Raw genomic sequence first — 19,861 nt, 5'->3', positions numbered from 1 at the left:
CCTTGGTCATCACCTGCTTGGTTCCCAGCTGTACTGTGCTTACCCCAGCCTGCTCACATGCATGCACACACACACACACACACACACACACACACTTTCTTCTTTCTCTCTCTCTCTCTCTCTCTCTCTCTCTCTCTCTCTCTCTCTCTCTCTCTCTCTCTCTTCAGTTCTGCTGCCTCATTTACAGACTCCTGACATTTATAATATAGTTTGTCTCGATTTTCTTTTCTCATGACTGAATGTAAATGTAATTCCACATCAACTTAATATTGAACTTTTAATTCTTTTTCTTGTGAATGTCAGCTGTGAATCTCTGTTCTTCCAGCTACACAACCCACACACACGAGGCACTAAGTGAGCAGACAGAGAGAGGCTACCTGGACTATGAGTCTCTTCACTCATCCTCTGCTTAAAATCAATGGAAATGTAATCTGATAATGATTATTTTTTGGCTAGAAAGAATAGCCATCTTGTAATCTGTAGACAGAGTTAGCTGATGTTATTTTTCACTTTCTTATTCAAATTTTCCAGTCCACCTTAAAACTCAGCAGACCAAAGGCAAGCTCAGCAGTTCTTCCACTTTCTCCTGTGGTTTGAATATACTAAGGCCATTGTAGAATCAAATTGTGAAGTTAAAACCTTTATTTTAGGTGCCTCAAAGACAGCTGCATTCAGGGAATTTGAAGAGTAAGCTAATAAGGTGTGACATACATCTCCCAGTATATATTAACTGTATAAACTGAATTGTTTGTAGAGCTGAAGCAGAGGAGATTGAATTGCCTGCTCCTCTCTAATAGACAAAAATTCTGGGCGTTACAATAAAAAGTCATGGAATCTCTGATCTCTCTCTGTGATTACACATTATTCTTCAACACTGTGGTATAATGAACTTCATGAATTTAGAGAAGGAGAGTTCTTTACTTGTTCAGGTCTTCTTTCTCTTCTCTGGCTCATTTTCTGTCAGGTTTGTGCTGCTCTTTCTCCTTTCCCTCACCCTAAAGTTGCTTTACTTCACAGCCAAACTAGAAACAATGTTGCTTGTTTTTTTTAAAGAACGGATTAATTAATAAAATAACTGTTGGTCTCGGATCCATGGCAGCAAACAATGCTAAAACACTCTTGCCGTCTAGTGAAAGCATTAAAACTAGACAAAAATAACCTGTTCCCCCACATTGGGCTATCAAAATGATAGCAATGCAAGTCATCACAATTGCAGGTGCATGGATATTTGAATTTGATTAGAATATATTAATTAACTCAGTGGTTATTATGTGACCTGCTCAAACTAACGTAGGTATTATCACATGACCTGCTGTGTACTGTTACAAACACTGCTGTTTTCAGATTCAGATTGGATTGTGAATGTATCAGATTGGTTTCCTTAAATATTTTTTTCTAGATATCCAATGCAGCATTTTTTGCTGATATCTGCTCAATTCCAATAAATGGTATCGGATTAGTACCATCTCTACTTGAATATATTCATAGCTTGCACATTTGGAAACAGATAATGAAATATTTTGAATTTAATATATTTAAATATTTTTAATTTAATATGTATATATTTTGTACTTACACACTGAAGTGGACTATGCACGCAGGTTTTTCACTCTTCACACCTGTATAAAGTGATTATTCACAGGAGAAGATGTCAAATATCCTGTGCCAAAGCATTAGCGCTTCACATAGTGCCCAACTCACTCACTTCATCACATCGCAAGCTTAGAGCAACTTACAACATCCTTCCGACCCTCTCTCCTTTGGTAATTGCAACCTCATAAGCCACCAATGGCCATCTAATATGAGGCAGCAAGCCAACTGGTGACACCATGATTTCAATGTACCTGGTAAACACAATTTCTCAGGGCTATTAACAGCCTTCACCAATTCTGTCTTTAGCCCCATAACTTGCTCTTCATCATTTAATGCTGCACTATATCATCTACCTACACTCATACTTGACTTCTCCGGTGTACAAGGTATCAATTCTCCTTGCATCAAATAATTTTCCTGCACAAGTTTTCCTTGTCAATTGACAGACATCTATGCTTAATAGAATTCTATGCTTAATAATATGCCTTCATTCTTGCTCATTTAAGATTATATTTTATCATCTCTAGCAGCTGCTGGGTACACGGCACAGTAGTCAGTGTTGTGAGGTCATCCATGTATACTCTAATTAGAGGGAGCCAGGAACTGTCCTGCAATCTTTCACTGCCCACAACCCTCTTAGAATCCTTAATTATCTAATTACATAATCATCACCTCCATCATCACTGTACTATTTCACCAGTAGCATTTACAACCAGCCATGATACCCATTTCTAATCTCATGATTTGTAGAAATGGAAATTATAATTTCATCACTTATTTAATCATCACTTATTTATTTACGAACACAGAGTATCAGTATTGATTAGTTGTTTGGTATATGATAACTTTATCTAGGCTTTTACAATGCAATATGAAAAAAATACACAATGAACGCGTCCCTTTTAAATAACTTCATTTTGCAACATAAAAAGACAGGTTGCATGAAATGATGATGTCATCTGTTATGGCTTCAGCAAAGGCTTTCTATCTGGGATGGCCCAGGTAGTATACTTGTACACCTCTTGTCTGAGTCAAGAATCGATGCTACCCTGTACCACTTTTTACAACAGTCATAGTCACAAGCAGCTTAATAAATGTCCAGGTCCACGCCCCCAGTGAGCAAGCCAGAGGCAACAGTGAGGAAAAAGACTGAGGAATAAACTTCAAGAATAGCTAAAAATCAAAAGTGGGAACCCATTCTCCTCTGGACAGAACTGGAGAGTATAAAAATTTGAACATAAATAATCAATAATAAGACAAGAGAAGCAAAGTAGAAAAAAAGTACAAAAGTGGGGAATTATATTGATACTAACATTTCAGTGTCTAAAATGATTACTGTAGCAGTCACATGACATAATGGTATGGCTAATCATGTGATGGTAGATTGTGGAGACAGGCTTGTCATAACAAAAAAACGCATGCTTGGGCAGAATTTGTCCAGTCTGGACTTGATGATTAAGAGTGTGTTAGAGTCCCAAGACCATGTCTGGTGCAGGACCACCTCAGGGAAGGCAACTGGAGACCATGCTCCTTAAAGGCTCAGCAATGCAAGTGGAAACAATACATTAAATGACTTTTACAGGTCAGTTTAGCCATAAACTGTAGCATTTTATAAATATAAAGGTTAGCTGGAAACTTGTGACATTCGTCATGTTTTCCCCAGGACTTCTACACAAATGCAAACAAGAACATGTAGTGGAATAAGACTCTAGTTATATAATGCCTTCGAACACAAAGATTAATGCAGAAATAGTGGTCATTTAATAGCAACCCCCACACAACACTACCACTTTGACAGCGGTAAAAGCATTTGCAATAGGGGATTAGAGAGCAAGGTAAATGAAAATGGAGACCCAGCAGTCCCACTCTCTTCCAGTCCATAGCTCACCACAATGGTCCCCTTAGGAAAGTTCCATCGCCAGTCAATAATATCCCGGGGTAGGGAAAAATATCCAACACCTCCAGGTAAGTTTCCACTATGGCTTTAGGTCCACCACATTTATTGTTACAACCTTCCCTTCTCCTGTCCCCCAGCGCACATGATAATTGTTAGGTCCTAACTGCCTCTTGACTCTCACAGGGCCCTTCCATCTAGGTGCAAGTTTAGCCGAGAATTTCGCAGATGCTTTGGACAATGGATGAGTCCTAATACAGACCAAGTCTCCGACCTCAAACTATACACATCTGTGTCATTTATTGTAAGACCTGGCTTGTCTGGACCTAGCCACACCCACATGTCTCTCTACCTCCTTGAGTAATGAGGGCTGTTGTGGTAATACCCATTCCTATAATGAACCCTGAAGTCAAAGGCTTGGAGTCTCGTGAAAGCCTGTTGGCACTCCTCTGTCCACTCCCACCACACATTCTTTTTCTTCAGATGGTTTAGGGGAGGTGAAATGTCTGCTAAACAAGGGATGAACTCGTGGTACCAGCCCACCAGTTCCAAGAATCTTTGCAGACACTCAAGATCCCTCAGCAGTGGATATTTACATATGGCTCTTACCTTTTCCGGGTCTACTTCTACCCCTCTACCTGATACCAGATGGCCCAAGAAAGTAAGGTTGGTTTGGAAAAGGTAAACTTTTTTAATGTTCAATGATAGATTGGCCACCTGTAATTTCTTAAACATAACTTCTAAATGTTGGAGATGTTGTTCTTGAGTTTGAGAAAACACAATGATGTCATCAATATAAATAAAACATATCCTCCCTTTCAACTCACCTAATACCTGCTCCATCAGCCATTGGAAGGTAACACTAGCGTTCTTGAGGCTAAAAGGCATAACTTTAAACTGATACATGCCTTGCGGTGTGATGACAGCAGTTTTTTGCTTACTCTGCTGGTGCATAGTCACTTGCCAATAGCCACTCAAGAGATCCAAAGTACTGAAGCATGCCGCCCCTTGCAATGATTCCAAAATCATGTCCAAAGGGGTATTGGGTAGGCATCCAGGCATGTTTTGGAATTCAACCCATGATAATCTACACCAAAAACAGACGGACCCATCTGGTTTAGGCACTAAGGCCAGAGGAGCTGTCCAGGAAGAGGATGATGGTTCTATTATTCCCTCAGCCAACATTTTTTGGACACGGTTCTTAATCACTTCCTGCTTATGGGAGGAGGTCCGGTATACTCTTCGCCTGACTGGCACCTCATCAGTAGTGTAAATGCGATGTTGCACAATCCTAGCAGAACCTAAGCTCTCTGTCCATACAGTAGACCACTTCTGCAGCAGCAGTCTAACAATCTCAGGTTGAGAGACAGCATTCAGATAGAGTGCTGTGGGTTGCTCCTTCTTAATGGCCATATAAAAGTTGGTGATAGTATCCCTTAGTGAAGATGTTCTCTCATACTGAAACTGGTGAACCTGGCCATCATGAGGTGTCATGAAGACTGAGAAACAATAGAACCTTCCCAAAAGCATGGCTCTCCTGTCCATCAGCTATCAGCTAAAAGTTTGATTGTCACAAAGTTGGAGATCTTTATCTCTGGCTATATGCTTCCATAGACACTCTAGTATGAGGGTGAAGGTACTTCCAGTATCCAGCACAGCATCACAATCAACTCCCCTGATTTGTACTGGAACCACAAGAAGAGAAGGCTCCACAGGCAAAGACGCAATCTCACCTTCTCAGCTGTTCCGCTCCCCAACTTTTTTTGGCGGTTTCTTGGAGGCATGGCGATTGCCACTGTTTGCATTCTGGACCATGGAGCCCATCTTCACAAGCTGGTCCACAATGGTTACTACTCCCCTTAACCCACTAGCAAGACAAGGATTACTTGCATTTAAAATTCTCCTGACCATCTCCTCCTCTGCCATCTCAGGTTGCCACTTCAGGCACAAAGCCCTATATTCATAAACGAAGTCTCTGAGGCATTGGTTCAGAGCCTGCACCATTGCACAAAGATGATCTTCAATCTCAGCAGAATAATCCTCAGGCTGAAATGCTTCTAAGAATGTGGTCTTGAACATTACGTAGTTCTTTATCTTGGAAGACCTCAACCCCTCTTCTCTTACAAGGGAAGAGTCAACTATATCTTTCAGTTGGCCTTCCACAGCATCCATTCTCTCCTCGAGTTTTGTGACATGTTCCTCCAATATGCCCAGATTATCCTCATTCTCGCCTTCTTGATTCTCTGTATTTAGTAATCCGGGTAGCCTTGGTTCATCTATGTATAGTTGTTCCAACACACTAGAGACCTCGGAGATGTCACCACGTGGTTGCCTGCAGGTCACATGTATAGGGGTCTCACCAAGGCTCTCGGCCGCTTTCATGATAAAGGTGTACTATAGTGTGGGAATGTACGAGTAAGGGCAGTAACACAGTACAGCCCTCAATCTCAGCTCAGCCTTATAGGTTAATTCTAAAACCGAGCGAAACAGAGACCAAAAAAAAACCCCAAAAAACAACCCCAAATGGTTACAAAACACAATGCAAAAAACCCCCTAATGCCTAACCCCAAAAGTGTGTCATTACCATTACAAAACGTGTTATATGCTCCCCATTCGGGCCACCACTATGTGACATTCGCCCTGTTTTCCCTAGAAGTTCTTCACAAATGCGAACAAGGACGGGTGATGTGACCAACACTCTAGCACTATAATACCTTTGAACACACAGATTAACGCAGAAATTGTAGACATTTAATAGCAATCCCCACAAGTAGTAACAATATACAAATAAACCCAACATAACATCACACTTCTGGTCACACAATACTACCACTTTGATACTTTGACAGGGGATTAGTGAGCAACGTAAATCAAAATGGAGACTCGGCGGTCTCACTCTCTTCCAGTCCACAGCTCACCCCAACAGTCCCCTTAGGTAGATTGGAAAACGAAGTTTGTAAATCCCTCAGGAAAGTTCCATTGCCAATAAGTAATACTCCGCGGTAGGGAAAAATATCCAACACCTCCAGGTAAGTTTCCACTGCGTGAAAGTAGAGGGACAAAATGCAATCGTTTCCCCTGGTGAAGTCCCATGAACTGCTACTTCAGTGTGTCAAAAAAACCTTCTCTTTTCCTCATTCGTGGGATTCCCTATTTCATTCCCACTGTCAATGTCCAGCCAATTTGGTGATCAGACCCAACTACAGCCATCAGCTCCAAAAAGGGATGAGCCCTGAACTCGTGTACCACATCCCCCTTTTATGGGGTATGTGCTCAAGCAAAAACATGAGTAAAAAAAACAAAAAAAGGGGGGAAAAGGAAAAAGGTTGATACATAGGTACACATTATTTATCATTCGATCGTTACAAGCTTGTGCAAATAAGTAATTTAATTTAAAATGGCCGCTGTAGGAATGGTGACCATGTTTGATTCGCAGTTACAGTACTGGGAAGAGTATTACAAAATGCTGTAATATTTTTTCATAGCTAATGATTTTCTGGAGGAAGATAGAAAAAAAATTCTGATAAACTACACAAGATTGACAACAACCAGATCTGACATTTGAGAAAGTTCTGAAAACAGCACAGGCTATGGAATCAGCTAACCAGAATGTGAAAGACTTGCACAGACATGTCCAAGATGATTATGGAAAATGTGATCAATCTCAGGTGACAGTCCATCGCGTCAGGTCAGAGCATAACAAAATACAAGTTTGCTACAGGTGCAATGGGCCACATTCAGCAATGGAGTGCAGATTTGCCAATCAACATTGTCATAGATGTGGTAAGAGAGGTCACATTAAAAAGGCATGCTTCAGCAAGAACAGCGCAGGCCCAGACCAGGACAAAAAGGGGTCTGGGGTTTCACATATTTAGAAAAAATGGAAGTTGAATACCTCCACAGTACTGAAGAACTGACATGCTTAAGCAACAGTTGCCACATGCTTAAACAACGGAGATACATTTTCACATGCAAAGAAGTAGTGTTCTTACGCCATAGGACAGATACCACAGGCCTGCACCCTGTAACTGAAAAGGTGCAAGCTATACATGAGGCATCCACACCTAGAAACGTGACAGAGTTAAAAGTTTTTTGGGATATAGAATTATTACCACAGGTTCTTACCAAATCTGTCCACTATTTTAGCACTTCACAAACTGTTAAGGAAAGACACTGGGCAGAGCTTGGAAGAACAACAACAAGCAGCTTTTTGGAAGGCCAAGGCTCTCCTGCAGACATCAGGATTCTTACTGCATTATGATACAAGTAAAGAGTGACTGCTGGCGTATGATGCATCCCCATACGAGGTGGGTGCTGTCCTATCCCACCACATGCAGCATGGCTCTGACTCACCAATTGGATTTGTCTAGGATGCTTACAGTTGTTCTGAATTGCTAAAATATGAAACCCCATTCTTGGAACACAACTCTCAACTGCCAAAGCTCATTTATTGATTGAATCAATCTTTTCACAAAACCTCATACAATTTTCATCTACTTTGACACAGTTTTCAAATCTGAATCAGCCTATTTGCAAAACTATTAACATGTTGTCACTGACCAAAACACATTCTGCGTGGTGTTGCACTTTGATGCAAAATGACACACACAGGCCACAAAGGTTAAACACAACAAACATATTATTGTCATCATTAACAACCTACAGTGATTAGGGTTGAATTCAGTAGGATAACAGGATAAAAGTCTGTTCAAATGCAAGTAGCATTTCTGAGCTTTATTGTGACTTAAGCAATGGAGAGTAACAAAAGAAGAGGAAGAGGAGTGCGTATCAGAGGTGGTGGGCAAGGAGGAAGATGAGGACAACCAAGAACAAGAGCAGTCATACCAAATTAAATTGGACCAACAATTCTAGATCATGTTTTGCTCCATGGCATGACTATGAGGGAAGGACAATGTGTGCAGCCAAATTTAAATGGATTCTCTGTGGCTTCCATAGTCAGGACAATCAGAAAACAGGTGCAGTATATGTGGATGGCACTTGAATGTTACCAGTACAGAATAGTAATAGTACAGAGTAGGATATCTCAGTGCATTGTTGTAGTAAGTATTATAGTATGTATACCTCCAATATTGCAAAATATTGTAGATTTGAAAGACAGCCACATGAGAGTGGGAGGTCAGAACAACAGGTGACTCTCGCTGTTGATATGGTCCATCAGAATAATGCAATTCAACTGCATGAAATACAACAGCAGGTTATTGAAGACAGTACACATTTTGAAGGGATCGACAGTATGTGTCATAGCACACTTGACACATAACCACATACAAGTGAAACAAGTCTACAGAGTACCATTTGTGCATGACTCAGAGTGAAGTAGCAATAATTTCAATATGTGCAAATAAGTGTGGATTTATAGTTCATTTACACTACTTACTAGCATATACACTGTGTGCACAATTATTAGGCAAGTTGTATTTTTGAGCATTCATTTTATTATCATTTTATTTTTAAACAACTATGGTGCTCTTAGTCAATACAAAATGTTAATAAACCTAAAACCTGAATATTTAAGAAAGTAAAAGTGAGCTTTTGGCTTTGTTAGGAGAATATCTATGCATGCATAATTATTGGGCAACTATTAGTGTGCAGAATTATTATGCAACAAAATGAAAAATGGAAAATTTCCCATCTCACATGTTTATTTTCATCTGTTAAAGTGAGAATAATAAACAAACAACTCAAAATTTACAAATAAACATTAAAAAAAATCTGTGACCAATATAACCACCCTTCTTTTCAATAACAGTCATAAGCTTTCCATTCATGGAGTCTGTCAGTTTCTTGATCAACAATCAACTATTTGTGCAACAGCAACTTCAGCCTCGCAGACACTGTTCAGAGAACTATACTATTTTCCTTCACATAAATCTCCCATTTAAGAAAAAACAAATTTTCACTAGGGTTTAGGCAAGGTGCGGAAGGGGCCATGTCATTATTCTTTCATCTTTCATTAATGCGTTTACTGGCTAGCCAGGCAGTGGAGTACTTCAATGCGTGTGATGGAGCATTGTCCTGCATAAAAATTGTAGTCTTCTTGAAATATACAGACTTTTTGCTGTACCAATGCTTGAAGAAAGTGTCTTCTAAAAACTGGCAGTAGGTTTTGGAATTGATTTTGAGTCCATCTTCTACCTGAAACAGTCAAACTAGCTCATCTTTTATAATACCTAGCAGTACACCACCTCCACCTTGCTGGCGTCTGAGTCGAAGTGGAGCTCTGTGCCCATTACTGATCCAGCCACAGGCCCATCCATCTTCTGTCAAGAGTCACTCTCATCTCATCAGTCCATAAAAGCTTTGAAAAATCTGTCTTCAGATATTTCTTGGCCCAGTCTTCATGTTTCACCTTATGAGTCTTGTTCAGTGGTGGTCGGGTTTCAGCCATCCTTACCTTGGTCATGTCTCTGAGTACTGAACAACTTGTACTTCTGGGCACTCCATGTAGGTTGCAGTTCTGCAATATGACAGCACTGGAAGATATTGGGATCCTTGCCGCTTCACGTTTGATTATTCTCAAATCTTTGGTAGTTAGTTTGCATCTTTTTTCAACACATTTCTTGTGACCCTGACTATTTCCAACATAATGTTTGATGTTTCTGTGATCAGGCCCTAATATCTTAGCCATTTTAGGAGTGCTGCATCGATCTGAAGGACTTTTCACAAATTTTGACTTTTCAGAGTCAGTTCAATCTCTTTTTTGGCCCACTTTGCCTAAGAAAAAGAAGCTGCCTAATTTTGCACTCCTTGTTATATGGTGTTGATCTCCTTAGGCCACACCCTCATTACACAAATACACATCCTGATATACTTAAATCCAATAAGCATTCAAATTTATACAGCTTGGAGTTGGAAAATATGCATAAAAATTATGATATGGTCAAAATATTCTATTGCCTAATAATTGTGCACACAGTGTATACTGTATTGTATGTAAAGCAGCACATGTGTACAACAACAGATGGTCTGTCATGATGTGTCACAAAACTCATTTGGGACTATTTTCACTTTGTGTGTAGAGAATGTTTGAATTGGCATGCATGAAGAGGCCCCATCACTGTATATATTTGGATGGTGGCTTCAACCTCACAAATGAGGTGGAGAAGAGGTTGCAACATGTAGTTATCGAAATGATTGGCCAGCATGGTGGAAATGTGACTCTATGTGCAGCCATTAACAGCAATGGGTTCTGCATCACTATTTTCCAATAAGGCCCTATAACCCAGAACATCCTCTCACATTTCTGCATAGTCTACAGGATGCTTTGCTTGGACCTGGGCAGACGGATCCTGTGCTGTGAGAGCGTCCTGTGTACATTTTTGTTTGGGACAATGTGAGCTTTCACTATGGTCGAAGGGTATGCGAGTGGTTTATCAATAACCACTGTTTCATAAATGTATGCCTTCCACCATACTCTTGCTTCCTAAACCCCACTGAGGAATTCTTCTCAGTGTGGCAGATTATGACCGAAACCTGGGAAAATCTAGTCCAGTCAATGGATGCAGCATGTGATGACATAAGTGTGGATTCTTTTCAAGGCTGTATTCAGCATTCAAAAGGATTTCTTTCCACATTATCTAGTGAGGGAGAATATTGTCTGTGATGTAGATGAAGCCCTGCGGGCTGACCCGGCCCAGCCACATGATGCTGAGGCAAAATGAATGATTGACATTGCACACCATATAAACAAATACATTACAGTTCATATACTGTATTTATGTGTTTGTTGGTTTTCTAGTATACATATAAATACATAAACATGTTTTCATGAATACAAAAATATCCTCCATAAAGGTTTTTTTTTTTTGTCTGCTATGCTAAGAGCAGTGTTTTGCAGTGTTTTATGTAGTGTGTAATAACTGCTGTGTAGTGTTTATGCATTGGCTGGCTTTGTGTGCTATTTGATGGCAGTATTTGGTTTTGAGTAAAGATAAAATAGTTTTTAGCAAAACAAGTTAGAGGTTTTGTGAATGTATCTTACATTTTGGGTTTTGTGAGAAAAGGACAGAAGATTTCAAGAAATGTGACAGGAGATTTCTGGAAAACTGTAATGCAGCAGAAACAAATTCCCAGCTGTGATCTTTGGTGTGAAAAAGGTTCAGAGCTACATGTATGGAATAAAATTTACAATACTCATGGATCACAAGCTACTTCTTACTTTGTTCAGTGAGCTAAAAGGAGTGCCTCAGATGACTTCACCATTGAGCAGTGACTTGGTGAGCCTATGAATATACTATTTTATATAAGACCAGCAAGGCTCACAGTGACATAGCCATTGAAAGTAAGTGAGGAACCCTCCAGGAATGTAGAGAGAGTACTGTTCTTGGAGCACATGGATACGCCTTTGGTGACAGCCAGACATGTACTCTACCAGTGAGCATTAAGGAGACGGACGCATGTGCGAAGAAGAGTGAGATTTATTACGGGCAAATCCAGAGTCATAATTGTTAGAATAGTCCAGGGTCCTATAGCCAAAATGGAGTGTCCAAAAATACATCTTATGAAACAAACAAAAGCACACAATAACAAACAAGGGATGCAGGCTGGAACAAAGAGGCTAGGATGATAACAAAAAGCAGCTAGGCTTTAACACAGACATGAAAGAAGCTACAATTAACAAACTTGACATACCTTCATGGTAAACTTGACTTACCTTACTAACATGAGGCAGCCATCTGGTGTAGCCCTTGTTAATTCCTTGCATGTAACCAAATTATGATGTTCGATCTCATGTATGTTTTGATCCATTTACTTTAGATGGTACTATTTTCTTGCTTGGGATGGAGGGAGAACCTGTTAAAGACACAGGTGCAGCACATTCATTCATTTTTGCAGAAGCCTTGCCATTTTCAGATAAAACCTTTTGTGAGGCTTATATCGTCACAATGGGTGGATGGATTCAAGGTATATGAAGGTTCAGGTGCATACACTCTGGCTTCATTCAGATTTAGTCTCAGGTGAGTTTAAACTTGCCATATATTATACTTTACCTGTTAAAGATGTGGAGGTTATTTTGGGTAACAATATAGCTATATAATATGATTTAGAAATAACTGAGAAGCCACTTTTGTCTGGGTCTGAGAACCACTGTCTGATATCGGAACCACTGATGTTTTTACAGCCTGTGTAGTCACTAGGGCTCAGAACTGAAAATATATGGTTGCAGCTGTCTGACGCTTTTTAAAATTCTGATTCTACTGAAGGAGATACAGTACTAGATGATCGTAACTCTTGTGCAAGTAAATGTGAAATCTGAGGCTCAGGAGCGCAAGAAACAAATTGACTCAATGGGTATGTGAACATTTTTGTTATCTGCTCAGGATACCATGTTGGATAAATGCTTAAAGGCTGTTGTGGATAGGAATGAACTGACAGACCAGCAAACAAGTTATTATTTAGATGATGGACTTTTAATAAAGAACTGGTCTTGTGATGGTGTTAAGTTTGATAGTGCTTATCCAAATCGTGAAATGGCTTTAAAACTGGTTCATAAACATCATATGGTTGGGTCATTTGGGTGTGATAGTTATGCTCAATTACTTCTTTTAGCCTGGCCTCAGAAAAATGTTGCACAGTTTTGTAGATTCGGTCAGTGTGTCAGGAAATAAAATCAAGCTATACCACCAGTGTCGCTTGTCCCCATTTCTGTAGTTTGTGAAACATTTGAGATAGTATTAGAGTGTGTTGACAAATTGTCTAATACGGAGTCAGGTAAGCAGTTTCTGCTAACAGTCATCTGTGCTGTCGCAAGGTTTTCAGAGGCGGTTCCACTGAGGAAAATAACTGCTCCTGTAGTTAAGGCTTTAACCATTTTTTTCTATGCTTGGTCTACCCAAAGTTGTACACTTACAAAGTACACACTTATTTGCAGATAATGCCTGTAGTGTCTAGCCCCTATCATCCAGAATTTCAGGGTGCCCTAGAAAGTTTCTACAAGTCTCTTAAGTCCATTCTTTGAAAATACTGTGTAGAACATTCTCAAGATTGGAATTAGTTGAGTAATTTAGGCATTGTTTGCTGTATGTGAAGCAGGGCAAGAATCTCTTGGTTTTAGCCCAACAGAACTCATATTTGTTCATATGGTCCAATGTCCTTTCACAGTTTTAAAAGAGTATTTATTGACAGAAAGCCAGGAAAGATCTATGAAAACACAAGTCAATTATTTTGTTTTTTAAGTGCAGAGATAACTTTGTCAATCAGGTGAAGCAAGGCACTCCAATAAGCGTAGTCCTTTTTTCAGAAAACCATACTACTGTTAATAAACAATTGAATTGAAGTCTTGATGGAAAAAAAGTCCTTCTACATATTATTTTTTTCTAAAATCTTAGAAAAACATGGTAAAACAGATATAGGTCTATTATTATTAAAACAACATGGATCATCTGCTTTAAACAGGGATAAATTTGGCAACTTTGAAATCATCTGGCACAAAACCTGTTTTTAAAGACAAAGAGAAAATGTGAGCAAGTGATTGCACTAATTCTTGCGTCACCTTGACAAGAAATGCAGAAATATTGTTATGACCAGCTGAAAATGTTTTTTTTAAATTGTGTCATCTATTTCTAGGATATCAGTGGGTTGAAAAGTAAAAATAATAGGGAAATTTATTTTAGTAAAATCTAGTGCATTTCCATGACAAATAAATAGAAAAATATGGTTAGCTAATTCATAAGAAATATTTACAAAAAATCATTACATTTATGAGCTATATCAGAGAGATTGCTGAAAGAATTTTCATCATCCAACATTACCAATGGTACCTCTATAGTAGTCTTTTCCCTTCAAAAGAATCAGCAACAACTGATTTATTCTTTTTCAAGTTGTTTTAGTTTTTTTTATACTTAATTTTTCCACTAAAATATTACTTTTTTTGCAGATCTAATAGAATGGATATATGTATTTATTTATTTATATTAAGATTAATAAATACCATGTGTAAGGGGTGTAGGATTTCCAACATTTTCTATTGTGATGATGGCAACACAGAGGGACCAAGAGGTGTGGCTGAAGAATAGTGCTCTTTATTCTCCATAGCAAAACTAATACAGTACAGCAGCTAAGGGAAAACAATAAAGGCAGCAGGACATAGCACAGCACTGTCTTGATATGTCTGAGTATAGTCTGCTAATGTGCAACACTGTCTGCCGGGACCTGTCGATTTAAATAGTGAGAAACAGACACAAGTGAGTCAAATCAATATGTGGATGAGTTAGAGCAAAGCAGGTGTTTGCTATAATCCTGAACCGGAGTGGGCGTGCCCCTCCTGCAAGGAGACCGGCCAACCGTGACATCCATGCAATTTATTTTTCTCCTCCAGCTTCAGCAAAACAACTGTAAACTTATTAAATCTTATCAAAGTCGTGACTAAATTCATTAGTGAAACTGAAAAACTTGATGAAACTGGAAATTTAGTGGCCAACTGGATAACATTCATTAAAACTACAGGTTTTTAATTAAAACTTCTTTCATAAACTTTTGATATGGAAAACCAGCATTATTTACCTCTTTTAAATCATGCCATGTAATACTAATAAGCATTTGTTTAAATTGGCCTTCTCATAATGCGTTCATGAACTATTTTCTTAGTAACTTTTGTAACTTCTTAGTAAATTTTATTAGCCTTTATTAAAGAATACTGAAATATAGGAAAGTCATCTGATATCTTATATGGGTTATAGGGTCAATAATAAAATATAGAGGCACCAAAATGTTTAGAGATTCATATGTAAGAAGGAATAGTTTATATGATGATAAATAATTTTATATGAAATGAATATGATCAATTATTTTGGTTTGAGTGAGAACACATTCTGAACAAGTTCTAATTTATTTACTAGAACAGCCAGATAGAAGAGCATTACAAAAGTTATCAAAGCATGGACGAGCATCTTGGCATCTTTAAGGGTATCTTTCGTAGTTTGATGATATTTTGTAGGTGGAAAAATGTAGTTCTGACTACATTACATATATGGGCATCAAACGAGAGATTTAAATCAAAGGTGATACCTAGGTTTTTTTTCCATTTGTGGAGTTACTGAGAAACCATCCAGATTCAGAGAATAATCTTAGAATTAATTGTTCTCCTCTTTAGATCCAAGTAACAAAATCTCATTTTTGTTTGTCTTAAATAAGAGAAAGTTATTTGCCATCCAGCACTGAAATTCTCCTACACATTCTTCCATTTTGTTGAGATTGGAGGGGTAATTTAGTTTGGCTGATGCATAAAGCGGGGTGTCATCAACATAGGAATGAAAACTAATACCATGTCTGTGAATTATACAGCCAATCAATAGCATGTAGAAGGAGAAGAGCAGTGGACCAAGCACTGACTCTAGTGGGACACCAAAGTAAACCTTAGAAAATCAGAGGAGGATTCATTATTATCATAAACAAATTGATAGCTATTGGTCAGATATGATTTAAGCTTAAAGAGAGCATGTCCTTAAGCATGTTAATTGGAAGCTTGTGGTCTGTAGTATTAAATGTCACACTGAGGTCAGAATGATGTGCAGCCTACACATAAATGTAATCATACTTTGACCTAATCTTATCTTTTGGGCTTGACATTGGCAACATCTCACCACTTTCTTATAACTTATGAAGCGATATTTGTCAGCTGGACTGTTATAAAATTAAGACACCTATTACATCTACTACTATAGCTGTGTTTATTGATAATTTGTCATATTTAACAAAAGTTGATTTACTTATAGCCTCAGAAGTACTTGGTCAGCTAAACAAGCACATTGGGAGCTCATTCTGTAAAGTTTTAGACAAGGTGGGCCATCTTGAACAAAAAGAATTAGTGAGAGAAGACGTGTACCTTAGTGCAACATACACACACATAGTTTAAAACAAGATGCGTGATGGTTGGAGCATAACTGTGAAATACTAAATTAGTGGTATTTAAAGCTTTGTGGAAAATTAACATAAGCATGCCCTTACTAAGGCAAAATCACTATACTTATCATTTCTAATAAAACAATCCTAGATTCCTATTTAATCTCTTATCAATACTAACTAGCAAACAAGCTGAAACTTGAATTCTTTACTCCACATAAATGTAGCAGTAAGAATTTTATGAAAGTTTTCAATGACAATTGAAAATATTATGAAAAAAATTAACTGTAAATCATTTATATTTATCTCACTGCTCTTCCTCAGACTCTGTTAATATGCTAATTAATTTTGTCAGGTGCCTGGTTAGCACAGATAAACAATAAATAATCTTTTCCCACAATTTGTCTTGAAGAGATAATTTCCAGTCCCAACTCATTTACTCAAAGAACTAGTGCTCTACTAGTATAGAACCTATGTTTACTTTAATTAATTCCTCTCTTAAAATTAAAATTATTTTCTTAAAATTTGAGGTTATTAAAACTCTAGTATATGAAATATCAAATTTCAAACCTGCCTTTTGTCACTAAATACTATTAAAAAACAAATATGCACCAATTTGTGGACAAATTATGTCCATTATTTATTTCAGTCTGGATTTAGACCACATCACAGCACTGAAACTGCAATAACAAAGATAGTTAACAATCTTTAATGTCCTAAAGGACGCATCACTTTCGTTATATACGTCCCATTTTAAGGTCTCTCATTGGCAGAAACCTGTTAATGTGTGTTGATACACGTTTAGATCCTGACGACCTACCATAATGTTAAGGCGCCCACAGACTTTTTTCTGCCACCTGAACAAGTAAAAAATGTTTGGACACGTACGTATGAATACGTTTAGATCCAAATTTGGATATTCATGGGAGGTTGGTGTACGTCACTCATCTAACCATTACCACTTTATAACTTGAGAAATATAATAGCACAAATGTTTCTTTTGATGACACAAACTAGCACAAACGAACCATAAATTAATGAAATTATTTTGATGTGATTTGGACGTTGATGGGAGACTGCGTGACATCATGGGTAATATATTTTGTTTAATTTCTCAAAAGCAGCACCAGGAAAAACTGATTTTACTTTAAACTAGCACAAATGAATGTTTATTCTATCTGTGATCACAGGGGGTATCAGTGCTACACATGCACAGCTAGGTTTATCATTCAAGCCACCAATGAAAAACTTGATGTACATGGGTCCATCAGTGTTTTAAATCTAATAAGGGTACTTACAGCACCCAGTGAAGGGAATGCAGCAGTGGGTGAACTTGGAGATTTTCATGAATTTAGAAAAATTCTATATCAGTCATGCAGAGTGTGTAGACCAGTACTGAAATGACAATAGACTGGACAGGATCCTGAATGTCCTTTCTGAAAACAAAAGGCCAAATCCCCCTGATGTCGTGAAAGAATAACTTGCATTTCCATGCTAGTAAGTACCACGACAAATTATGTCTATTCAGTATTTACATGTTTCGGTAGTGACATTCAGTTAATCTGCTCTTTTGTTAATTAATGTGCTGCATTGACATATTTTTACATTTTCTTCAGAGAGAGCCAAATGTGAATGTAGGCACTGAACTGTTTGATATTCCATGTTAAAACCTAGGTCTACAAACAGATGGAGACCACCCCTTATGTTTCTTTTTATAAAAACTGCAGCAAACCTTTGAAATGTAACAAAACCTAACAAACAAATTCTGGAATTCTTTTGAAAAAATCGTTGATTTCCATTTTTCACATTTGAAGTCTTATTTTTCAGTTGCAGATTTTATGTCTTAAGATTTAAATCTTACTTTTTAGAGTTTCAAATCTTTTTTCGGTTTCAGATCTTTTCACTTTCAGATCGTATTTTTTGTTTCATATTTTTATGTATTTATGAAAGTGAAAATGAATAATTTATTTAAAAGAATTTCAGAATTTGGTCGAAATTATATTTAAACAACAACAACAAAAACCCCACACTTATTTTTAGTTTGAACACACTACCGTATTTCTCAAAAGTCGCGATCTAATCTAGAGCATTCCATTTCAAAATTTCTTCTTTTTTCAAATGAACGGAAGTACTAGCCTGTATTTGGCTCCATACTGTGCACCCCATTAAATCTGCTGTAATCAATACTTCTACTAGATTTGGTCAACGAAGAGTTCTATCTGCCATCCATCCACGCCAAATGTTGGCTTATCGTATGAAGCAACAAAGTCACAGGCAACTTTAGCGATTTTGTTCTGCGATTTGGCGACAAGCGAGCAATGCGACTGGGAATTTCCGGGAATTCCAAATGATTGGACCACGTAAATTCCTTCTACCAGATGTTTGATGTCATGCTACTCCTGCAAATGTTTGTCGTTGGCTTTAAGTGGAAACGTAACTGCGGTTTCATCTCATACAGCATGTAACGGTAGATACACATATAAGATATAAGTTTTTCTTATACAGAAACAAGAACACCAACTTTTCCAAGGAAAACAACAGTGGATGGAGATTTGATGATGCTTCTGATGGATGTAGCAAGACAGATCAATAGCCAGCTAAGTTCATAACTTACCAAACCAAAGTGCTTTTATTAGGTCGAGAAGTTAGGTAGTTCACGGATATGTTCATAATTCATATGCATTTGAAATTAGTTAGCTATATTAATATATGTGCTACAAAAAGTTATCCGAAACTTAACCGAAATTACACACTAGAGCGGCAACAGGATGGGTTACAAACAGAAGAGACATTATGTGAACATTCGGTTAGTCCAGCGTTTCTCAACGTTTTTTCAATCACGGCACTATTTAAAAGCATGGAAAATCTCGATTTATCCCTGTCTAAAATGTATTTAAAAGCGTACACTCTGCATCATTTGGGGCCAACACACACAGAATAAGGGGGTGACCTGAGCCTGGGAAGATGCATGATGCACACAACCGAACTGTTCTGGCAATATGATCGTCGTATGGCTCTTTACCCTTAGCTACTATCTCGACCATTACATAGCTAGCCTTCAGTGCTTTCTCTGACCTTTCATACGAATACATTTCTCTGCACCCTTTTGGGCTAGTGATTGATGATTTGTTGTCAAGTGTCTTTTAAGTTTTCTCGGTTGGAACCATTGCTTGGCTTGGCAATTTTATGCCAAGTAGATAGGAAGAGGGCATGATGGTTCCCAGGTAAAATGAAATGGCTGTCCTGCTATTGGCCTCTACCCTTGCTGCTAAGATACTAATGGGTGCTGAGGTAGACGGCCCGGATTCAGTTATCTTGATTCTGGAGTCTTTCTTTTCAAAAACCGTTACATGCTAGTTTGTGCACCTCAAACAACACTCTTGTAATGCATCACCGAGTAATGAAAAAACAAAACAAATCTGTATAGACTAGGCTATTTGCACCAGCATTTACGTAGTGAAAAGCTGAACTGGCGTTGACATGGGGAAAGAGGCATATGAGACAAATCTTTAG

This window comes from Electrophorus electricus, chromosome 6, assembly GCF_013358815.1.
Source record: "Electrophorus electricus isolate fEleEle1 chromosome 6, fEleEle1.pri, whole genome shotgun sequence".
NCBI lineage: Eukaryota > Metazoa > Chordata > Actinopteri > Gymnotiformes > Gymnotidae > Electrophorus > Electrophorus electricus.
This window is presented reverse-complemented; position numbering follows the sequence as displayed.